This window comes from Ambystoma mexicanum, chromosome 10, assembly GCF_040938575.1.
Source record: "Ambystoma mexicanum isolate Mex_15411 chromosome 10, UKY_AmexF1_1, whole genome shotgun sequence".
In the NCBI taxonomy this organism is placed as follows: domain Eukaryota; kingdom Metazoa; phylum Chordata; class Amphibia; order Caudata; family Ambystomatidae; genus Ambystoma; species Ambystoma mexicanum.
Genome location: NC_090932.1, coordinates 366,587,930 through 366,614,029, shown reverse-complemented (window position 1 = coordinate 366,614,029; position 26,100 = coordinate 366,587,930).

Sequence of the window (26,100 nt, the reverse complement as noted above, 5' to 3'; positions counted from 1 at the left end):
TTAAGGCCACTAATCAGCTGCCTCAGAGATAAGCGATGTAGACTGTTAACATGTATGATTGATGGCTACATGCTCTTGAGGAGACTCATGTTCTACAGGTGCATCAGAACATTGGATCGTTGATAATAAGACTTGCATGAAAAAATAGGGGTCGTGGGCAGGCACCACCTCTGATTCCTTCTCGGAACTGGTTACCACCAAAGTAGGTTCAATTCCGGGTACCTGGATTAGGGATGTCTGTGTGATTATACATTTCTACGAGAATCGTAAGATGTAGGTAAGAAAGTCTGATAAGGACTCCAGCAAAGAAGCACAGCATCAACATTTTGCATCTATGGTCTATCAAACTGAAATCTGTAAAATGTGTCTGTGCACCAAAGGCGACCGGTTAGATAAGAAAAGCATGGTGAGAAAAGGAGAGGTGGTTTGATGTGCCAGGAAATCCTGAAGAGCCTGACAATGTGGTGCCTTTCAAAAACTAATAGAGCCAGGGCAGAATATAGGGTGACAGTGACTGACTTCCCCCTAGCCATGATTGCCACTTGCCCTTTTAAGAACCTGTTTGGTTTTCTGATAGTGCAGTTGGAACCTTAGCACAGGTGAAATTCCAAAATGTTAGTGGAACATTGTGACCCAACTGGTTTGGTTGGAATATTCTGTCCCAAAACCCACCTTACAACCATGTCCTTCCAAGACACCTTCCCCTGTCCTCATCCTGCAGTGATAGACAACATTGTGCAGCGAACGACAACAAAGTAGTAACAGTCAAGGGACATCATTGATAACACAGAAGGGTCCATTACACATCATCGGAAGCAGGGCAAGGAGAGAGATCAAGGAGAGAGGTCAAGGGAGCATCATCTGGAGCTGGGAAATGTTAATAAAGTATCAAGACTCATTACATTGATCAGCACATGAGAACAGAGGGTCAAGCGACAATCTATTAGACACGGGCAGAGTATTAGAGGCTCAAAACACTTTGACAGTGTGATGGTGTACCAGAAAGCGTGAGAGGCTGTTTTTTCCCAACAGAAAGTGCAAGTTTCAGGATTTTACCTCATGCGTGGAATCTTGGCATTAAAGCCTCATGAATACTTTTCCTTTCTCCTTCATGGCCTCATATAGGCCCGAGAGCATCGATTGGTCTCCACTGTGATGGAGGAGGGAGTGTTGTCATGTGTTCAGTCCTAGGACCTGGAACTTTAGATACTACATAACATTGCTGGTAATTACAACCACATTCCCTTAGCTAGGATGGCCAATTGATTTTGCTAGATGCTCTCCTGATCAAATGTCTTCACACACAAATGTGTAGCAAAAGAGGCACCCCACTGTAATTATGATGCATGCTCCTGTAATCACCAGAGAAGAGTGGAGTTGAAAGTGCATAGACCTGTCTTGATGTGGCATTGAGGCAGCCTGTACTTCGCAACTGTGATTCTCAGCAGGAGCAGCTGAATGCCTCACCCTTGCAAGGTCGACAAATTGAGTACCAATCAATTGGTAATAAGCTAATAACAGCTATTATCACAGTGCTTAGAAGCACCACAATGGATCCGGAAATTACTTTTACGGAGGACGGACCGTGACGGGGCGTAAGAGGGTCTGGTGGATGCGGCAAGGCCTGCTGAAGCCTATGTACATAAGCCCCAGGTGAGTCCCTACATAGCACCACACTGCAAGAGTTTGTGGGTTTCGCCTTAAGCTAAGTATACATCATTTTTCATTTAATCACATCAGAATTTATGTCACCAGTAAACAGCCTAAATTTACCTCATTTAAAAACAAACTTATCAGCACAAAGCTATAACAAAGCAGCTAGCTGGTTACCATGGCACCCCAGACTGTAGCCTTAGGCCTCAAGTACCATTTCTCTAACCATGTTAGAGTGCAGCCAATTATCTGCAGCTTTTGTGTCTTTTCTGTGGTTCAGACTGTACTTTTCTTATGCACAAGGACAAGAGGCCAAGAATCGTCTTGCTCGGATTTCTATAGCATCGCTGATAACGTTTTGTACCAGTTATTATATACCTACTGTTCTGTTGTTTTAAGTACTCATTCCCTTTCTTTAACGAGACACGTTCCACCCTCTCCAGTCCACACCCACCCCAGTGTTCCTCTTGTTTTTTCTGCATATTATTTTTCAATAAAGAAATACATAAAAACAAACCCAGTACTATTGGAAACACATACTCCACTTTGACTCGATTTCTGTTTCCTGTACCCTGCAAAGAATCTTAACTATCGTCAAGATATGATAGGTGTCACGTAGGTCAAATGTGTCTATTGGACAAGGCGGGGTTGACAGATATAGAAACGCATATGTATATTTATAGTAGGATGTCGGTGCATTTGAAACTGTTATGTGCACAGACATAATTACCCTGAGGCCCAATGGGGAAAGGAAACAATATTGTGACTAGAGCATGTACTGGCAGTGATGATTTTTAGAAATTAACATTATAACATTTTTACATTGTTAGTCCAACTAAGCAATTTCCTTTTTTTTGTACTTCTTTAATCACTGCCAACGATGAGTCAGGTAGGCCAGGAACATATTTAATAGCAAAGCAAAGCGATGTAAGTGACAAGGAAATTGACAGAATTTCAGGACAGCTGTAAACAGTCAAATCCAATCCGTCTGCCAGTCCCCTCAATGCCCTGGCTTTTATATACTTTTTGGTACATAGAAACATACGCGAGCAGCCACTGGCGTAACAGGGGCCCCCGCGACCACATGTTCTGGAAGTGGGCCCCACTTGGAGTAAAAAATATATATATATATTTTTTTTTTACATTTTCTTTTTGAATTCACTCTGCATTTCTAAAGAAATGATTTCTGTAACAGAAATAATTTCTTTATGAAGGCAGAGTGAACTCAAAAAGTCCAATAGCTACCCCCACCCCATGACAAGAAGACCCTAGACTGGCGGCCTCCATGTCATGGGGTGGGGGAAGCCCTATGACTTCAAAAATAAATAGTTTATTTATGAAGTCACTCTGCCTTCATAAAGAAATTATTTCCATTATGGTTCAGTCCTTAACGGAAATATTTTCTTTATGAAGTAAGAGTGACTTCAAAAAGAAACAATGGGCCTCATTACGAGTATGGTGGTAGCCGTACCTGTATGGCAGGCACGACTACCACCATGCTCGCTACCGGCACCACCTCCCGTGATTGGGAAATAACCGGCCCATTACAAGATTAATGGGCCGGTAATTGCCCATTTGCGGGTGGTGGTATTGTCTGGCTCCCGATCCCCATTCTGCCCAATAGGGCAGAATGGGGGTGGGGAGCTTGGTTGCGCCGGCACCGTTGATAACGGTGCCGGCGCAATTACAAGTTATGCTCGCGGGTGCCGCACAGCCCGCCAGGTAAGGCCTGGTGAGCTGTCAGGAACCTGCGAGCAGAACTCGTAATGCGGCGGGACTGTATGAACGGTGCCGGTGCCTTACTGGCACCGTTCATACCGTCACCGCCTGGGTCCTAATGAGGCCCAATGTATTTTTGAAGTATTATGGCTCCCCTCATCCCATGACGTGTGTGTGTGTGAGTGTGTTGTGAAAGGATGCACACTGAAATGTATGGGTGGCTGCCTGGGTGTGCCTGTATGGTGAAAATGTCCACACTTAAGTGTATATGTGACTGTCTGTGTGAGGGTATGGTGAAAGGGTGCACACAAATGTATGGGTGGCTGGGTGTGCGTGTACGGTGAAAGGATGCACACTTAAATGTTTGGGTGGCAGCCTGGGTGTGCCTGTATGGTGAAAATGTCGACATTTAAATGTATAGGTGACAGCCGGTGTGAGTGTATGGTGAAAGGGTGAACACAAATGTATGGGTGGCTGGGTGTGCGTGTACGGTGAAAGGATGCACACTTAAATGTATGGGTAGGTGCCTGGGTGTGTGTGCCTGTGTGGTGAAAGGTTGCACACTTAAATGTACGGGTGGCTGCCTGGGTGTGCCTGTATGGTGAAAGGGTGCACACTTAAATATATGGATGGCTGGGTGTGCGTGTGTATATATGGTTAATGGTGTGTGTGCTTGTGTTCAGGGGCGCAACAAAACCTACATTTTAGGGGGGCTAACTTTTCAAATGTTGGGAGAGGTGCTAACTTCACGTGTGCTGGGGAGGAGCAAAGTTATTTGTGTGGGGGCATCTAACTTCTTTACGCATTTTAATGAGACTATTCTAGTGCAGCTTCAATATTACAAGCAGTTAACTCTCTCCTATAGATCTGAAAGCACCCACTTATGGGCTGCTGTGAGAATGACTGTTCTCCTATTTCCACTCTACCCTTCCAATCACTCCCCTGGCATGCAAGTAGTAAACCCACATTGCAATTTCAATTGCTTAAAAAATGTGGCATTTGAATGCAGGTACTAACAGTGAAATGATGTACATTAGTAATTGCTGGGCTGGGCCCTTGTTAATGGCAAAACCCAGGTGCTGTTTAAGATCTGTGTCGTTTTTTGTCCGGCAACTGCTCTGGAGGTCAGCCAGGTCAAATCAACATAGCCCACAATTTCATTTGGGTGGGGCGGGGGGGAGTGCTGAAGCCCAGTCAGCTCAATGGTGTTCCACCACTACTTGTGTTTAATGCCTTGATTAATTATTGGTAATCTTCTTTACACCTAACCCTATTCTTCCTCATCCCAGTACTTGTGTATGAGGCAGTACTTGTGTATGAGGAACTATGCCTCATACACAAGTACTGGGATAAGGTACAGGTACATGAAGGTAATGCCTGATTTAGCTACCTGTAATCTTCATTACTCCTAGTCCCACTCTTCCTCCAGTACTTACCAGTGAGGCAAGGAGCCTCATAAGTAAGCACTGGGACAAGGAAGAGGGACGTGGAGGTAATTCTGGGCCAATGAGCTGATTTTGGAGGTTGGGGTAGGGGATGGCAGGGAGAAGAGATGTGTGGGGGGGGGTTGTAGGGTTGTGCAATAAATCATAATGGTCGTCCATGTCCATTCTAAGCAGGCATGATATGTGGTATTGGTGGCTAGAGAGGCATTTTGGTGCAGCCAGTCTAGTCATTCCTCAGTTTGGTATGACTTTTTTTAACTGGGCATTTCTGATAAAGAAGTCCTGCTAAGTGTAATTACCTGACTAGACTGGCATTTGGGTTCTGCCAGTCTAGCCGTTTCTTACTGTGGCACTGTATATTTTTCTGGGCATCTGTGATAAAAATGATATGTTATGATATGATAAGTCATATATAACGCACCTGTACACAAGTGTTTTTAGTCACGACAAGACAAGAGAAGGAAAACTGAGGGAGGACAAGACAAATGATCTTACTAAGCCTTGTGTCATTCAGATCGAGAACGAGAATTGCAAGGGGAAAGGGAGGGGGGAAGTGCAAGGGAGAGGGTAGAGGAAAACAGGGCAGCAATGCACTGAGTAAGTGCAAGGAGAACAAGGGACTGTAGGGTTACAGTTACAGCCCCTAACTGCGTGGTGGGCCTGGGGGCAGTGCAAGGGTGACTGATCAAGAAAGAGCCTGGACTCAGTGAGACAGAGGGTAGCCAAGCAACCAGTTGGTACAGCGGACAGGTAGGTCAGCAGGGAAGGGAGAGAGAAAGCAGAGGAGAAGAGGAACGTTTTGAGCTGCTTCCGGAACTTCAGGTGGTCCGGCTCAAGTTTGTGAGGGCCAGGGAGGCCATTTCAGAGGGAGGCGCCTGAAGGGGAGAAGGATCTACCCCCCCACTCTCTGCCTGGAGAAGTATCTAACCTTAGGGCTCGAGAAGGAAGGTATTTTGGAAGATAGCGTTGGATGTAGTGCAGTTACCAGCCCCAGAAAGCCTTGTGGACAATGAAAAGGGTCTTGCACTTGATCCTTGCAGCCACCGAGAGCCAGTGGAGAGATTTCATGGCTGGAGAGATACAGTCCCTGGGCTTGAGGCCAAGAATAAGTCTCAAAGTCCTGTTCTGGATTAGTTGCAGAGGGTGCAGACTAGAGGATGGCAGATTGAGAAAGTGGCTGTTGCAGTAGTCCAGCCTAGAGAGATCCAGAGCTCTGGAGACAGTGAGCTTCTGGGGGAAAGTGAGAAATGGAAGAGTCCCTTTGAGGAGGTGCAGCTGGTAGTAGGATTTCTTGGTGATGTCCGAGATGTGAGGAGAGAAAGAGAGTGGTGTTGAAGATGACACCAGGAATGAGCGAGAGAGGAGAGTAGGCTGAGGGGAGCCTGAAGGAAAGGGGAGTGTCATCCGCACAACACTAAGTTAGAGGAGAAGGTAGAGATCAGGTGGGTCAAAGGAGCCAAGTAGAGGTTGAAAAACCAGGGTGAGAGGATAGAGCCCTGGAGAACGCCACATGTAGAGAGAGGCGGCGGAGTGAACGGGACAAAGTTGGACCTGGGAGGGGCGGTCCAAGAGGAAGGAGGTCAGCCACTCCAGGGCCTGATCCATGATGCCCAGGTTCTCACGAAGTCAATTGATCAGGATGGCGTGGTTGACCGTGTCGACAGCAGAGGAAAGTTCCAGGATGATGAGGACAGAAGGAATGCTGGAATCAAGGTTAGAGATCAGATCTTCACAGGTGTTCAGAAGAGCAGTTTCCGTGCCTCTGGCAGCTCTTAAGCCAGACTGATGGTCATGGAGACAACCAACAGATTCAGTGTGGAGTGTAAGCTGGCAGTTGGCCAGCTTTTCCAAGAATTTGGGAGAGGGGAAGTTCCAGTGCCAAAAGAATGATTACAGAAATCGGACAAGGCTGGATCGTGTCAATGTGGTCCTTGATGGTTCTGGAGGAGCAGGCGAGCACCTGTTTCGACGACACTTCCATGGATGGGACTTGTCTAGAAACCTCGTCAGGTGTTAGAGAGAAAGAGGAGAAAGGAGGAGGAGAGGGAGAGATGGCCAAAGGGGGCCGAGAGAGGAAGAGGGGATAGTGGACAGGATGTCCTGAGCTTTAGCGGAGAAGCGAGAGGCCAAAGCCGTACAGAGGGCCTGTTGAGGGAACAGGAGAGGTAGAAACCGCATCAGGATTGGCCAGTTCTTTGCAGATTTTAAAGAGTTTGGCTGTGTTGTTAGAGGCCGTAGAGATGCAGGCTTGAAAGTGTGCTGTGTTCTTGATGAGTCTTATTGCTTCGACTGGCATTTTTGTGCAACCAGTCTAGGTATGTCTAAATGTTACTGTAATGTTATTATGTGTCTACACTGGTCTACATTGTGCAGCCAGTTGGACATGTTTTTATTGTGGGATGGCATTTTTAATAGCAAAGCATTAATGTTCATGTGCACTGTTGGTGACTTGCATGTTTTGGATTGCTGTTACCCTACACAACAATAGCAAACACTGTGGCTTTTTAGTCAATTTTTCTCAGAAAATGTGCAGTATATTTCATTAAAACACATTTATATCTTTCTCCTAGTGCAGTGTGTGGCATACCCCTTCAGCAACACATTTGTGCGTATTGTGCAAGCGTGGTAATCTAGGGCGGCCCAGAGTGTGGCGCAACTCGTGATTTGTTGCAGAGTTGGGGGGGCTCCCTCAGCATGGCTTGCAGGGGGGCCCCAGAGCTTGTGTTACGTCACTGCAACCAGTGACACATACGTCATCTCATATATGAAAACTCCAAATGGGGCTGCTACCAGGGAGTGAGTTCTACTTCTAGAACTCTGAAGTTATACATCAGAGAGTGCACAGGCCAAGGCATGTTGGAAGAATGAAGCAGATAACCTTCGCACAAACTCATTTGTGATTGTCACACCTTTAGCAGAACCACCGCGGATTGGTTTATGTGGTGGAAAACAAAAACAGTAATCTGGCCAATACACGCAAGAAGAAATAGCAGTTGCCATACCAAACAAATAGTCTTCTTTGAAATACCCCTTTGAATTTCCCTTTCCTGTAATATTGTTGCAGCAACAGGGTGGCGCTAAAGCACCACAGCATTCCCCAAAACCAAAAACCAGTTCTAGATCACGAAACCCACTACTAATGGGGGATGGTGCATAATGCAGATGTTATGGGTGGGGCAGCGGTATTCAAACTGTGGGGCTGCATCCCTGGGGGGCCGTGAGAGCCCAGCATGAAATGTAAAAAAAAAAAAAAATGTTTTTTTTTTTAGATTGGAAGAAATGGGCAGGGGTGGCTCACATAGTCGGGCTGAAGCATGACACTGTCTCAGGCACCAATGAAAAAGTAACCCGTAGTTGTAAATGGATAGTCATTCACAGGCTGTTTGAATAGTACCCAAGGGGGTGCTTTGTGTTAAAATGTAAGTACATTGTGATATTTATAGAATATTTATTCAGCAACAATGGTCAAAATTACTACCTGCATAGTGAAGTAACTCATCAAACTGGCCCACATTGGCCAAAAAAGTGGGCCATTTTGACTGCCCCACACTAGCATTTTGTATTTTTGGTACAGGCATTGCCCTATAGGCCAGTCCGAGCCTGGCGGCTCATCCACAATGGTGAGGAGGGACCCACCCAGTGGCCTCTCACCCATTATGTAGGAGCTAAGGAGCCAGCCCAGTGAAACAATAAGCACTCCCTTAGCTGCTTTTTCCAGCTGAGGGAGTGCTCCTGGGCTGGCTGAAATGTCAAAGGGAAACCCTATTTCCCTTTGACAGTTCAGTTCATTTCCCAGCCTTACATGCTCACTGAGCCATGAAAGGCTGGGGCGTTTTGCGTCGCCAGCATTGCATAGCTCATTGGAAATGCTGGCTGGGGCACTAGATGTCTGTATTTGAGAGGGGGAGCTCCTGCGCCTCCTCGCACATACGGACAGAGCAGCCTGGAACAGGGCGTTTCAGCACCCGCATGCAGGCCAATGCAGAAGGTATGTTCATGTTCATTTAATTTATTGAAACGTGTATGGATGCGTGAATGCTTGTGTTATGTGTGAGTGTATGGTGATGGATGCTCGTGTGAGTGATAGAGTGATTGCTGTATGAATGTGTGGGTGTATGTTCGTTTGTTTTGGTCCGTTGAGCTGATTTTGGCAAGTGGTGGATAGAGGGGGGAAGGAGGGTTGTACAACAAAGGCATTTTAAAAATGCCTAAATGCCTTTGTTGCACAATACCCCTACCCACCTGTCAAAATCAGCTCTCCTTCTGAGGTGCTGTGGAGCCCAGGGGACAGGGATGGTATTTTTTTACTGGATTTCTATCATAGATGTCCAGTCAAAAACACTTCCTTTCCCCCTTGGCACCCCAGCGCCTTGCATACACACATAACCATGTTGATTGTGTTAGGCCTAGTGGGGCCCAGGGGACAGGGATGGTATCGTTTTGCTGGACATCTATCATGGATGTCCAGTAAAACATGTCATGCCTGCCCCTTGGGCCCCCCCCCCAGCAGCAATTACAAACTGTTTGGATATTTACCAATTTTTTAGAAAAGAATGCTCTATAATGCAACATTTTAACCCATTATTATATTTAAAATAATTCACCAGCCGCCACTGGCTCTCGGACTGTGTTGGGAACAGGATGGGGGAGCACAGCGACTGTGGTAGGAGCAGGAAGGGCGGGAACCATGGGATAGTGGTGGGAGCAGGGTGGGGAGAGCCCAGGGTGTGTGGTGGTGTAGGGAGAGCCCAGGGACTGGTGTCTTCCTTCTCTCTTCAACTTCCCTCCCTCTCCTTCCACTTCTCCTTCCCTCATCCTCCCCCTCACCCCTGAGTGCTGGCACCCCACCCCTGACCCCCACTCGCAAATCTTTTAAAGAGGGCAACCAGTTTCACTTAGCTACCCACAACTCTCGCTCTGCTATCAAAAACTCCTCTGACATCTGTCACCTCCTTGAAGACCTTGACCTTGATATCCTTGCTCTCACTGAGATGTGGTTCAAGGGCAGCTCCATCACTGTTTTTGACACTCTTCTCCCTGAGGGCTACAAGATCCTGTCCAATTCCAGACCCTCCTGGACTGGTGATGGAGTGGTTCTGATCTTCCCTCAGTGGGTTCCTGCCTCCATCATCCCCACTGAATCCTTATCATCCTTTGAAAACCTAGTCTGAAGGCTGTCTGTCTCACCTATTTTCTCTCTTACTCTTGCTACCATCTACAGACCCCCCGGCCTGCCCTCCCTCTTCCTCTCAGAATGGGCCGACCTGTCCTCCTCTCTTCTTTCCTCCTCCCCCAAACTTCTCTTCCTTGGAGACTTCAACGTCCATCTCAACTCTCTCGATGGGGCCACTATTCTCTTCCGTGACCTCTGTGACACTCTTTCCTTCTCTATCCTTCCCTCTGGCCCAACTCACACTGCTGGCACACCTTGGATGCTCTAATCTCAACAGAGACCCCTCTCTCTAACCCTCTCATTGGACCCTCTCTGCTGGTCTGACCTCTCTCTCTCCTCTCTTCCCACCTTGACCTACCAAATCCTAAGTGCAAATGGGCCCTTTTCTCTCCACTACTTCACTCTCTACCTGTGGCGTCCCTCAGGACTCTATCCTATCGCTTTGGCTCTTCTACATTTACCTGGCACCTCTGGCCCACCTGATCTCTACTTTCTCCCCTCATTTCCAGTGTTACGCATATGACACACATCTCTCTTTCAAGCTGCCTTCCTCTACCTCCTCCTCCTCCTCTCTCATACCTGACTGCCTTACTGCTATTCAGGCATGGTGCTCAGCCAGTGATCTCTGCCTTAATGCCAGTAAGACAGAGATCCTTCTCACTGGGACGCCTGCTCCTTGCTTCCCCCCAATCTATGGCCAGACTCCCTGGGTCCTATCCCCTCACCACACAACCTGGACTTTGCCAAGAAGTCTGATTTTCAGCTGCACCTCCTCAGGGGCATTCTACCTTTCCTCACCTTTCCCCAGAGGCTCAACGTCTCCAGAGCCCTGGTTCTCTCTAGGGTTGACTACTGCAAGAGCCTCTTCCTCAACCTGCCTCTTTCCTCCCTTCTCCCCCTTCAACTAGTCCAGAATAGGACTACACTACAAGCCTTATTCTTGGCCTTAAGCCCAGGTACCACATCTCTCCACCCCTAAAACCTCTCCACTGGCTCCCGGTGATTGCAAAGATCAAATTCAAGACCCTTTGCATCATCCACAAGGCTATCTGGGGCCTGGGACCTCTTTACATCCAGCTTTCCCACCCTAAATACCTCCCCGCCAGAGTCCTTTTGGTCTTCTAGCTCCAAGTCTCTGCAGGTCCAACGCTTCTCCAAGCAGAGAGTGGTAGGTAGATCCCTTCCTCTGCTGGCTCCTCCCTCTGGAGTGGCCATCCCCCATACTTGAGCGGAATCTTCTTAAGTTCCGGAAACATCTCAAGACTTTCCTTTTCTCCTCTTCCTTCCGTCTCCCCCTCCCTCGCTAACTCTACATCTGCTGCTGCGGCTGGGCCTGGTCCCTTCAGAGTCATACAGGGACCGGACCACCTCCTACCAGTCCGCCCAGCATCCTTTGCCAGCACTTGCCCTCGGGCTCCATTCCCCAGACTAACCCAGCTTGGTCCTCCCTGTCCACTGAACTCAACCTCCCTCCCCCTTCCCTAGCATTTGCCACCTTGGCCCACCCAGCACATGCCCGCCCCACCCTTGGTGGTACCCCACTCCTGCACGTCTCCCTCTACCCCCTCCACGTGCACTTACCACCTTGTCATGCATTTCACAGTAGGATTGTCACATGGCTAATATACCTGTTTTTGTTGTTCTACTTTGTTGATTCCCATATCCCCACCCCCATCTTGTCTTGTGGCGCCTGGAAACACCTGTGTATAGGCGCCATACAAATGTCCAATAAATAAAATAAATAAATTAACTGCTATTTCGTCTGCTTAACTGGAACAATATAATAATATCACATCATCAATATTGCTTAATTTAGCTTGGTTTCGACTCTGAATGTGTTTATGCATGTAACTTAGTTCCAAGTCTGGCTGTGTTTGTGCATTTTAGCTTGGTTTCAAATCTGGCTGTGCTTATGCAAACTTGCTGCGCCATTTGTGCAGGACCCCCTTGCCTTATGCCTGTGATGTCTGTCTGCCTGCCTGCTGCACTATGCCCCCTGCTGTATGCTTATGATCCCTGTCTACCTGCCTTCTTGCCTGCCTTTTTTACTGCGCTCCCCCTACCCCTCCTGCTTGCCTCTTACTCTTTCAATGCAATCACCTTTTCTCATTCCTCTCTTCCACTCCTCATCTTTTTCCCTCTCCCCTTTCCCCACTCCCCTTACTATATTCTTTGCACTTACTCTATGCAAAATGTCATCTGACCTAATATGATAGTAGGTCATTTGTTTTCCTTCCCCTCCCCTGTTGGTTGTTCCTCCCCCTCCAGCACTACCTGAAATGTTGTCAGGTCTAGTACGATAGTCGCTTGTTTTGTTCCTCTCCTTCTCTGTCCTCCACCCCACCCCCAGCTGTTGTCAACTCTATGGCTCTACCAGAAATGTTGTCAGGCCTAGTACATTAGTTGCTTGCCTGTCTCATCTCCTACCCCCTCCCCTCCTTATCTTTGTCATAGCTCTTACTCTATCCAAAATGTCAACTGACCTAGTACGATAGTAGCTCGTTTGTTTTCCTCTCCCTCCCTCCTTGTTTGTTCCTCCCCACTCCCCCTCCAGCACTACCTGAAATGTCGTCAGGACTAGTACGATAGTTGCTTGTTTTGTTCCTCTCCTCCTCCCGCCTCCCCCCACCACTTGTCAACTCTCTGGTTCTACCAGAAATGTCATCAAGCCTAGTATGTTAGTTGCTTGTTTGTCTCATCTCCAGCCCCCCCACCCCCTTCCTTTTCTCCGTTATAGCTCTTGCACTATCTGAAATGTCTCCAGGCATAGTATGATAGTAATTTTTCACATTCTGAATGCCTCAAGGCATTGTAAGAATGTCATTGTATTTTCACTTGCTCTCTCCCTTGCCTTGAAGCGCTTTGAAACACATAGTGTATATGTGCTATACAAATAAACCATCAATCAATCAATCAATATAATAATATCACGTCATCAATGTTGCTTAATAACAATTTGTCATGCTTCTTGGCACGGGTATAATATATCTCATTATTGCCAAGTTTAAAACATGTCTATTGTTTCAATGTCAGAAGGAGAAGGGGATTTTTAAACTTTTTTTGTGTTTGGTTTGTCACAAACCTTGACAATTCTCAATAAAACCGAAAGTATAAAACATTTCAAGTAGTTCAAAACAAACAGAAAAAAAGAACAAACAAAAAGAAAGGAGAACATAGTCCAAATAAAATATTTAATTTTCAGAAATATATCAGAGCGTAATAAATTAGATGATCCAAATTGATCATTTACAAACATATACCCTCTCGGCTTCTGTGTTCAGAAATGGCAAAGATTTTACAAATGCTGCTACTGCGAGACCCTCCAATGTTATCAGAGGATACAGTATTCTCTCCCTGACTTCCTCCGGGTGTGGGGTACTGTTGTTAACCTTTCCGCTTTTTAGATATGTCATTCGTTCAAATTGCAGGGCTGAGCATTCCAAAAGCAAGTGCCTGATTGACTCTATGGACTGCTCTCCCCTAGAAAGCCTACAGAACGGATCAGACGAATCTACAAGCCCACGCCTTATCTGTGACTCCCTTGTCAGAAGCAAGTTCCACCTCAATCTCATTATTAGATTTTGATAAAACTTGTTCGGTAAGAGTGACAAGTATGATGCTTTTGTACTCCTTGGCTTGTGCTCATGCGAAAGATGGTTCAAGGAAGAGTAGCCATGCACTAAGTCTGTTGTGATTACCCAATCTTGATTCTACAGAGCTTTCTTTGCTTTTTTGGTAATGGTTAGCAGAATTTCAGCTTCCAATTCATTTAATAAATGATCACAGTTGGCTCGCAATTTTCTCAGATACATATCCGAGTTGAGAGACATGTTTCTTCTCACTTTCAGTGACAAGTTTGCTACCCCATACAAGTTGGGTGATTTAGACGTTTTTATTTTCTGATATAAGGACAGGCACTGCCATTGAACCTGTACTCTCAAAGACAGGAGACCCAGCTCATATCTCATAGCTGCTACTGGGAATCCATTAGTGACCCCCAGTACCTGTCTCCACATCTTCCCCTCTATTGTATCCAGCCAGGCGTAGGTTTTATTGGGCCAAAGTTCTAGGTTGTATGAAAGTTTCGGCACCACTTCCCCCTTCCCTTCATAGAATCGGATAGCAGCCCTTATCGAAAAGCTTCCATACCGCTTATCCATCTGGGCCAACTGGTTTCTTAAGTTCTGTGCCTTCAGGCTGATCCAAATCTGTATGTCCCTCAGGAAGAGTTTTGTTGAGAAGTGAAAGCCCAAGAAGGCTAGGCTCTCTACTCCTCCCACCAGATGTTCCACACACAAAATATGCATGACAAAGGGCCTCATTACGACTCAGGCGGTAAGGGTTTTACGCTGGCGTAAACAGCGCCGACCCTTACCGCCTGAGTACGAGGTCCCTTAGCGCCATGGCGGATTTAACACCTGCTTTTAGCAGGTGTTAAAATCCATGGCGCTAAGGGACCATGGAGTTAATTACGCCACCGTAATTTACGGTGGCGTAATTAACGCCTTCCCCACTCCCATTATGCCCTATGGGGCAAAAATGGGAATGGGGAAGGGTAAATGGGGATTGGGGACTTACCGCCCGCCAAGGTCGGAATGGGGCGGTAAGTCCGCCAACCACCATGGCGTAAACGTAGTTTACGCCATGGTGGTAAAGTCACGGCCCAGGCGGTAACTTACCGCCTGGGTCGTAATGAGGCCCAAAGGCAGTAGATCCACCCAAGAGGAGAGAGGAGAGAAAAAAGAGGAACGATGTGTCATAAAATCAAATCTGTCCCTTACTACCAGAACTAATTACCCAGGTCTTGATGATATCGGGGCTTGCAAATGAATCTCTCTAGGCAGAAAGGAGATGAGTGTGCTTTGTTGCTACACGCGGGGCTCTAGGTCATTCAGAGACACATGTGTTTGGGGTCTTGTTTTTGGTGATTTCAATCTAGAACTGTTACAGGAAACCTGGCTGTTGAGTCATATGTGGGTGGATGATTTCTCCACATTTGATAAACTGACATCAAGATAGAGGGGAGGTCGACCCTCAGGTGGTTTGTTAATTGCTGTCTGTAACTCAATTATATCTGAATCCTTTATCATCAGTGAAGATTTCCCCGGAATATTGGCCATTGGCATAGAAATCAAAGGTGAAGTCTGTCCCCTTAAGGTAGCTGTAATAAATATATATTGGATTCCTGTGGAAATAAGTCAGACATCATTTTTACAATCTTTAATGTCAGTGCTGTCGAGTATTGAAAACACACATGAAGGTTTCATGCTTTTGATTGCAGGTGATTTTAATTTGCAATGCGTCCTTGGTAATACAAAAGGTAGCAAACAAAAAGTGAGTGAGATCGCCAGCAAAGTTAAACGGTGGATTACCTTCATGGCTGATTCGGCTTTGAGAATGGCAAATGGGAACATTGAAGGCAACATACACCTGGAATTTACCTGGGAACACGGCGTGAAGGGCTCCATTATTGACTATATGTTTTTGTCAAACTTTCTATTCTCCAAATGCACAGGTTTCCAGATTTGGCAGCAGGCAGTCAGCGACCACAACTTGTTAGTAGCCAAATTTTCTTTTCCATCTGAAAAGAAACAAGTGTGTATACGGGTGAAATAACTGTTAATGAAGGGAGGAACCAGATTAGAAAGTTAAGGAGAAATGGCCTCATTCTAAATCAAAATATCAAACATCTCTGGGACACGCATCCACTTCAGAGATACATAAGTGATGTTCACCAAAGTACTTTGCAGATTTCTTATGTGAGTTGGATCCTCCGAGACTAAGGGGAGTAAAAAAACAACACAAGAGCAATCACGCGTTTGATGAAGCGACCTCACAAACGAAAAGGGCTGTAAGAAAATCCATTTGGTCCCTTAAATGGGAAAATAACAGCTGCTTAGAATACGCAGCAAAGTTAAAGTCCCTAAAAAATGACTATAGAAATTGGTCTAGAAGTCAAAGGCAGATACACCTTCACAATGACGCAGAGGTAATGTTGTGTTCTCTTCAACATAGTGATTCAAGAAATTTCTGGACATTGGTCAAAAATCTGTATGCCCCGCAAGGTCTATTAAGGGCAATGTTATCTCAGAGTCTGATTGGTTCCTTTTCTTTGGTAACCTATATAAGAAACCCTCAGAAGAAGTCTTTAAAGTCGACAAAGACTGCCCCTGGCACGAAAACAACCCAAAGAAGGAATAGAAGATTTGATTAAGAGGTCCTCATCTTCTTGAGCAGCTGGTCCCAAAGGCCCCACAAATCAGATTCTGAAGTCTGATATAGACATGTGGGGCACAATTCTAGAGAACATGTATAGGGAAATACTAAGACTGAAATGCCTTCCAGAGTCATGGAAGTGGGAAGTCGTTATCCCAATATACAAGAAGGGCGACTGGCCGGACCCTAGGAACTACCGCCTGATCACCCTCTTGGATGTGGATAGAAAGATTTTTGCAGGACTCATTTTAAGGGAGTTGGATATTTGGGCAGAAAGCAGTGGAATCCTGTCAAAAAACATCAATTAGGATTCCGTAAAGGAATGTCCACTTCAGTGAATGGACTGCTAATGAGTATAGTATGTGAAAGGTCATGGGAAAAGGTGGGGACCAATTTTGTATGGAGCTTGGGTCGATCTGTCGCAGGCGTTCAATACCATAAATAGAGAACACGTGTGGAGCAAACTCAAATCTTGGGGGATACCCATGCCATTATTGACAATCATAGTATCACTCCATGACAACTCGAAGTTACAAGTGCGATTGAACATGGAAGGGCACCTCACCAGTGACATTGCCACAGAAAGAGGTGTCTGACAGGGTTGCATCATAGCTTCCCTCCTTTTCAATCTATATCTTCCAGACCTGGGAAAGGCACTCGGGACATCTGCCCTTAACAGTGCAAAGATAGGGGGAGAAAGACTAAATTGGATTGTATATGCAGACATCTTAGTAACCTTAATGGCATGTCCATAAACCCACTAAATCATGCACAGTTAAATTCCAAAGGCCCTACCAACAATCTCTGAAGTTCAGATGGCCATTGAATAAACAAATAGTGGCAATTACAAATGAAATCACATACTTGGGCTTCAAACTTTACTTTTACTTTACTTTAAGTTATTTATATAGCGCAGCCATTGACCCTTAGGCGTTAGGGCGCAGACAAAACATAAAATATAATAACCAATCCAACCGGCAGTCATAGGTTTCAGAAACATCATCAGCTCAGCTCAAGACCTCAATTCAAGAAAACAACCAGGTTTTCAATTCTTTCTTGAAGAGATCTAAGAAGCCCTGGCGTCGCAACATCGGTGTCAACAGATACTAGGCCTTGGGGGCAGCTATAAAGAAAGCTCCATTCTCTACCTTCTTAGTGCTACATCTGGGGAGAAACAAATAATTCTGATTACTAGACCTGAGGGTCCTGTTATTAACCTTCTCAATAATAAGGTCTTGTAGATAGGAGGGCATGAGAGCCAATCTGCATATAAAGGTAATAACCAAAAGTCTAAACCTGGCTCACGCATCCACAAGGAGCCAGTGCAGGGAGTGCCTGGCTGCTGAGACATGGTCATGGCACGATAGTTCCACGACCACTCTAACCGCTCCATTTTGTATCACTTGGAGTCTATTGGTATCCGCTTTGCAGATGCCAACAAGGAGACTACCACATTAATCCAACTTTACCCCGATAATTGCTCTCACAATGGTTTCAGTACTAACCTGGGATACAAAAGGTCTAAGATGCACCAGCAATTTGACATAGTAAACTGCTGCTGAAACAGTGCTACCAAAATGAGCCTTCATGTTCAGCAGCTGGTCAAAGACTACTCCCAGGATTTTCACTTTAATTTGCGGAGCAATTTTTACCCCCCCCCCCAGAGAACAACAGTTGTAAGCAGGGTCCAGCTTTGCTTACATCGCTGGGGTACCCATAATTACCAGCTCTGTTTTTTCTCTATTCAAGGCAAGATTGTTGCACGCCATCCAGTTTTCAATCAGAGTATAAACTCTTCTGTGTTCATCTTTGCCTTGTGAGTGAATGCCTATCATAGGGACGACACACTGAGTGTCGTTTGCATAGTTCGAGAAAATAACCCCTTCCTGCTCCAGAAGTGCAAAGAAGGGAGCCACAAAGATGTTATAAAGGAAGGAAGAGATACATGCTCCCTGCAGCACTCCAAAATTAACACACACAGGTAAAAACTCTGCCTCTTCCAAGAAGACCCTACTTTGTCTGTTTCCAAAAGATTGGTCACCTCTGCCATTCTGGTAACCAGGATGGCATGGTCAACCAAATCAAATGTGGCTGACAAATCTAGAGAAATTAAGAGGGAGGTTAGACCTTTGTCAACACGCCCCAGAAGCCTCGACTTCAGGTCCAACAGAGAGGACTTAGTTCCGAACCCTTGTCTGAAACCTGATTGGTAGTGATTCAGGGTGGGAAACTGTTTTCAGGTGTTGCGAAATTTGACTATTAGCAACCTGGTCAAGAATTTTCAACAGAAAATATGTGTTTGTTATAGGCCTATAATTAAGTGCAACATCCATCGCCAGACCAGGTTTTTTCAAGATGGAGTAACCCAAGCTTGTTTAATATAAACTGGGACATAACCGTCATGCAATGAGGTGTTCACAAATTTGCATATAGCTTTCAGAAGTACAGGGGGCATGATTTAAATATAATGGAGGAGCAGGGGTCACCCTTACATCTTGTTGTCTTCATTTGCTCCACCACCTTCTTCAGCTCAACAACCGTAATCGGGTGGAAATTAAAAAGGGGGACCGAGTAACATCTGACAAAGGACTTTGTCCCATTATTACTAGGTTCTGTGGGTAATTGGTCCTTTTTAAGAGCTATATCAGACCTAATACCTTTTAACTTATTTTGCATCGTATTTTGAATTTCCTGACACTACGTTGCATCCTTTTTAAGCGAGTGCGCCAGCGGCTGCGGGATGTTCTGTTTTTTCAGTATTTAAAAAAATTCCTTAACCTCAGAATTGGCATTCTGAATTCTAGAATTGTGGAAACTTTTCTTTGCCTCCACAATCGCCAATTTGTAGGATTTAGCGACTGCTTTATAGGCAGCCAAAGACATAGAACATGGGTTTGCTTTCCAGGAGTAAAACAGCTTCAAGGTAGAAGATATGAATTTTTTAAGCGCCTCGGAAAACCATGGTTTACTTTTCTTACCATCAGTTTTTTTTTTTTCAACTTCAGAGGGGCAAGAGAATTAGTAATAGAGTCTAAATTGGTCACCAGACAGTGGGACATTGCACAGCTGGGACGGAGTCAGCAAAGTTAAGAGCATGGTCAAGTAACAGTTCAATTATTTCACATGTAAGATGCTTCCTATTCCGAGCCAAAGTGACGCGAGAGCTACTATTCTTCAATTTCATAGGAAAAACTGCTATGATAGAAAAATGCACAAAGGCATGATCAGACCAGGGACAGGGTAAAACCTGAGAGTGCTGGCTAGTAACATTGGATATTGAAATCCAATCCAAGATGTGACCCAAATGGTAAGTGGGAGCATGAATTGTTTGTTCAAACCCTAGATTAGACAGAGCCTGCTATAATTCAGCCGCCAAAACATCATCCACATGCCCTAATCAGTAAATGAAATCTCCTAGGAGAACAAAGAGTGAGCTAGGCTTGAGAGTGGCTAACAAATAGTTGGAAAGTGGCAAGATAACATTTTCAGTTAAAGAGGGAGGCCTGTATATCATTAAAAGATTCACAGTGACTTCCGCGTTCAAACCCACTTTAACATGCAAAAATTCAATACCATCCATTATATGGCCACGTACTTCCCAGATACACAGCGCAGCTTTAAATATGATAGCACCCCCTCCACCCTCTATTCTATCCTCTAGTCTATACTCTAGTCTATTCACAGCTCATCTGAAGCTGTATCAGACCCACCACCTTCATCTCCGGTGTATGTGCCCCGCATTTGGCCATGCAGCGATATCCAGTAGACTAAAATGGCTGCCACCAAACAGGAGACCAATATGTTTATTCTGGTTGCCTAGCAACATAAGGACCAATGGCTTCATAGCCAATTACCTGAAACCGGAGTCGGAAGCAGGCCTCACCAGACAAAGGCCTCTAGAAGAAGGCCTACGCCTGTCCATGGCCATAGCTCTGAGGACCATCATCCGGACAGGAGCCCCCCTGACCCACCCAGGGCTGCAGGAGCAGCGCCTTCTATGCGACCGTGCAGCAGCATCTGCACCGCAGCGTCACTAGACTCACTGCCTTCTGTGCCATTCACAGTTCATCTGATGCTGTATCAGACCCACCACCTTCATCTCCGGTGTCTGTGCCCTGCATTTGGCCATGCAGCGCTATCCAGTAGCCTAAAATGGCTGCTGCCAAACAGGAGACCAATATGTCTATTCTGGTTGCACCTGTCAGGGACCAGGGCACAGATATCTGCCCCACGCATCCCAGAATGCTTCCCGCGCCTCTACTACGCACCAGAGTCCTCCTGGGTATCACCAGCGACTTAAGCTTGCCTCTAATGTGAGTAGACTGATTTTGCAACTAAAATGCCTTCTCTGTTTAAAATATTGTTGGCCCGCATTTGCTTGTTATGCCATATATGAAAACTGTACTTAGTATTTCAGTCATTTTTTAACAACTCAGGCTCACCTGTTGTCCCACACACTTTATTGTCTGATCTCATCTACTGGAGTATTGTTGTTTGCGCTTAGACGGTATGTGTGATTAGCATTGGCTGCTGCTCAATACTGTACCTATTCGCATGGCACCACCTGCTATTGCCAAATGTACTACTACCTAGTGTGCAAATATTGTGTGTGATTAGCATTTATTGCCCAATCCTGCTGCCCAATATTATACCTTTTGCACATGATACCACTCTAACTAGCATCCTTAACTGCACCCACCTGTACTCTAGCATCCTGCACCTCGCTTGCCATTGCCACTGTCAACCACAGCATAACACCTGTCATCGCCTCTACCACAGACCTGCTCGTCCGAATGGCCAGTCCCCACCATTTAGCTCTCATTTTTATGCACCTTCCTTCAACTCTACTCAGCATTGCAGCTACACAACTGCCTTATACCACCCCGTCGTGGGCCCCCCCCCTGGATACCGGCAGCCTCCTCACCCCTGAAGAATGGATCCACCGCTTCGCCACCCCACTCAAACCTTTTGTCCCATGTTCACTCTTTGCACGAAATACCAGACTAGGGTCGCGCTTTAAGGGAGCCCCTCCTAACACTCTCCAGAAACTAGACTGCCCCTCAGATCCCAATACTATTCCTACTCCAGATACAACGCTCAAACAATTTAACCCAAAGACTATCAAACACACCCCTATAGTCCCACCTGACATCAAAGGAGCCTTGATTAATTGCCTGCTCTCTAGTAACCCATTCCTCCGATATTGCTGACCTCATTATCGCCAACCAATTGGATTTTCTTGCTATCTCTGAAACTTGGCTCAAACAAGCATCAGGTCCATCTCTAGCTCTAGCACTACCGGACAACTACACCATTATTAGAACAGACAGAACCTCTGGCAAAGGAGGTGGCATAGTATTCATCACCAAATCCACCTAGGTCTAAGAGAATTCACCAGCACCCACCTCCCTTCTGCAGAATTGCTCTCAGTCAAACTACCCCTATCCCACTCAAGTACCATACTCATGCACCTCATATATCGCCCACCTAGCCCTATGTCTTCATTCGAGGAAGACATTTCAACCCTCCTCAATCAAAATACTAAGCCAGGATCTCAGATCATCCTCTTAGGAGATATGAATCTATTATTCCACCATTCCAAAGACACTAACGTTACTGCACTAGAGAACACCATTTCTCAACTCGGCTTCAAATCCCGCATCCTCAAACCCACACACGATAAAGGCAGAACCCTGGACTGGTTGGCTGACCTTAACTGCACCACCACTATACTCAACAACGAACCCTGTGCATGGTCAGACCATCATTGCATCACCTTTTCCATCCAGGGAAAAGCCCTCTCTGATTCTATTACTACTACACTCCCTCCCACTCTAGCATGGGTGTAATTTTAGGGGGGGACAGGTGTGTTTGTCCCCCCCAAATTTCATGGCACACCATTTTGTCCCTATTGATTTGGCTGGGGCACCTTTTCTTCAGATGTCATGCCCCCACCAACATTTTCAGCAAATGTACTCCACTGCCCTCTAGCAAAGAATAAGCCGAATAAGCGCAACCTTACACCTGACTTACTCCTGCCTTTGCTGTGTCCTATCACTAACACTCCACTGAAGGCTGATACAAACCCTTCAGAACTAGTTGATACCTATGATACCACAATGAAGCAAGCAATCGACCTGATTGCACAGCTTAAACTTCGAAAAGCTAAACCCTCCACCCATTTAAACAAATGGTATACTCCGGAACTGAAAATACTCCGGAATGAAAAAAGATCAGCAGAATCCTTCTGGAAATTAAACCCCACTCCAGCAAATAAGGAAAAATATATGACTATTGCCACTGCCTACAAAAGAACCATCACTAGGACAAAAAAGGAAATCTATAATGAAAGAATCCAGAATGCTAAATCTAGTACTAAGGAACTCTTCAGCATCCTAAGAGAGTTAGAATCCCCTGCTCCTATCATTGACGACTGCTCCAAAAATGAGACCTGGCGTGCAAACATCTAAAAGGCCCTCTCAGACACAATAGCTCTCCTACAATCCAAAAACAACACCAAAAAAAACAACTTACCCTCTAACTTGTTCAAAGACTCTAAGCACAATATTCCACCGTGTGCCCCCTTCCAATTCTCGCAAGTCTCCATCAAAGATGTGTAAAATATTATCTCAGGAATTAAACCATCGAACTGTCAGGGTGACATTTGCCGCGCTGCAGTCATCAAGGACAGTGCAAGAGAATTATTCCCATTTATCAATGCCTCATTCAAAAACTGCGCAGTACCCAACAATCTCAAGGAAGAGTGAGTCATGCCCCTATTAAAAAAGCCTAAGTTAGATCCCAATGTGCCCACAAACTATAGGCCCATCACAATGGTCCTGTTTCGTCTTAAGAACCTGGACCGCACAGCCTATTTACAAATACAAAAACACCTTGAAGACAACAATCGATTAGGCCTTCGTCAATCCGGATTCAGACCCAGACATGGTACAGAGACGGCACTGCTAGATCTCAAGATTCAGATGGATGAGCTTAAAGACAGAGGAAAGATTGCCATTCTCCTGCTCCTGGATCTATCAGCTGCCTACGACTTGGAAGACCATGAAATCCTCACTCAACACCTAACATCAGCTTCCGCCTTCTCACCGAACGTGGCTAGCTGGATCAAATCCTTCCTCTCCAACAGAAACACTAGGGACTTTTCACCTACAGCCTCAGCACCACCGGTGCCCATTACCTGTGGGGTCCCTCAGGGCTCTTGTGTGTCACCCACACTCTACAATATTTTCACCAAAATCCTATTCGACCGCCTCGATAATCTGGGTGTCACGTAAACCTATTATGCTGACGACACCCAGATCCTCGTCACACTCACTGGATGCCACTCTCAAGACACCAAACTGATCAACAGCATTTATCTAGAGATCCGAGCTTGGCTGGCCACTCATAGTATCTGTTTAAACAATGATAAAATTTAGCTACTTATCATTGGCTCTCAAACTCGTTTAAACAAATTAGACTCCCGCTATGAATCATTTAACATTGACAGAAATATCATTAAAGTCTCGAGGGCAATCAAAACACTGGGCATTTACCTTGATTCCACGTTGACGCTAAATAGACAAGTTAACTCTTTAGCCTCCACCACAGCCTATACTAACACACTGATCAACGCAATGTAAGCCGTTCTTATCCACCAGCAGCCGTACCACACTAGAAAGAGCTCTCATTCTCTCCAAGCTTGACTATTGCAACACACTATTTGTTGAGACCTCCACCCAAACTTTAAAAAACTCAAAGTGTTGCAAAACAATGCCCTTAGATCAGCCTTCAATATCCTGTGATCGAGCCACATCTCCTCCCTCAGAAGAGAAGCTCAATGGCTACCCATCCGGTTCAGAAATACCCTTCGCACACTGGTCATCACTCATACGTGCCTAGCCAACACAGCTCCTGTGTACCTGACAGCTAAATTCACAAGTCACCAGACCAACAGACCCACCAGATCCAACTACCTCAACCAGCTCACAATCCCCAAATTCAACCTAAAAACAGAAGGAGGGGTCAGTGTCCCAGTGCTAGCAGCCAAACGATGTAACACCCCCCCTCCTGACATCAGAGCAGAGCCCGCCTTCTGGACGTTTAGAGCCAAAACCAAAGCTTGACTCCTCAGTCCAAATGACTACTAAGCAGGTCTTATCCCTTTCTGATAACTACATACTCCCTGAGTGTGTGGCGTCCGATCCCCTGCTCATTGACTCTGCCCTCAAGGTGATCTGTAACACACCTCCAGCATCCATTTCTGCAAAAAGGTGAACTGTAACACACCTCCAGTATCTATTTCTGCAAAAAGGTGAACTGTAACGGACCACCGCCCCACCCGGCGGGATTTGTATTTGATGTGTGTAACATTGTTCCTCTGTCTAAGTATAAGTGCGCTATATAAGAAAATAAACATTAAACAAACAAACAAACATTAAACATCCTGTTGTAAAATGACGTAACCCTCAGGTATAGACAAGTTGAGGGATGGGCCCACAGCACTAGTACCCCAAGTATCCGTCAGGGTGCATACATCAATATTATTCTGTTCTATGTAGTCACAGACCTCATGCGCATGCCTAACCAGAGATCTGGTATTCAAAAGCATGCAGCGTAATTTAGAAACAGGGGTAAATGAGCGTTTTATAGGCTCATGTTACACGGTTCCCACCTCTGGCACGAGAATGACAGGAGAAACATTGTCAATTACATGCGGAACGGCATCAATTGTTGCCGCCCCTGCCTTTCCAGAAACCATTGAGTCGTGAGGGGGAGGCCGCGACTGAGCAACCATATCCTTAGTAACAGTATTAATATAATTAGACAAGGAATTATAGTCTAACAGAGGATTAGCTTGACATGCGGGAACACAGGTCAGGTCTAAACGGGGGACTTACCGAGACCTTTACGGCGAGCGCTGCAACTGGAGCCTTAAATATATTTCTTGCGGCTGCTATTGCCTCCAGCACTTCAGTAAGCCCCATAACAGTTGAGCACACAAGCAGCAGAGCACACCAACCACGGACCGGCACAGACCGGCTTGATCCCTTTGCACCGGTCTGAAAACTACAGGTGCTTGTAGGAAATGTAGTTTTTAGGTCCCTAAGTGCATGCAGAGTATCCAAATAACTCTTTTAAGTCGCACTAGGTTAAGAATATAACAAGGTTGTTTCTAAGGTACAATAACATGGTCTACACCGAGATTAAAAGGTACAAGAAAGATAAAAATCAAGTATATTAAAATACACGATAAAAGGCTGATCAAAATTAGCGGCAACAAGCAAGTCAAACTGAGGGTCTTTGCTACACTGGCTGCATTGGAGCTTTCTTTCGACAACAAAACAGAACAACTAATATGTCAGATGAAGAAACTGTTGTATTCCTTGTGTCGACTTTCATTACTTCCACTATTAAGATTCTACAAAAAGGCAATTCCCTCCTTGTTATATGCTGTTGAAGTAAACCTGATGACCCAATGACTAGGAATTTCAGTTGGTCCCGGCTGGGAGGCCGAATATGGAAAAAAGTGCTTGCTCTACCAATGTGCCTCCCAATTTACTGCCTGAGATAGGAGCTGGGTCTTTTTTCCATGAAAACACAGGTGGATTGCAAGGTACTCTCACTGTTCAGAGTAATACGGCTCTGCCGGTGGAAAATATTAACGTAATGTTAAACACACGTCCCAATAGTTTCTTAATCAATCTTGACTATGATGCTTGTGAAATGTCAAATCTCTGTGAATGTACAGAAAATGAGCTATTGAATAACCCTCAGAAGCTGAAAACTGCCCTGCTAAGAAATTACTGGATAAACACCATCACACAAGCTCGAAAGTAAAAGGTGGCAAAACCAATGTCCAATCTAGACAAACCGAGGGGTTTTCTTGCTATG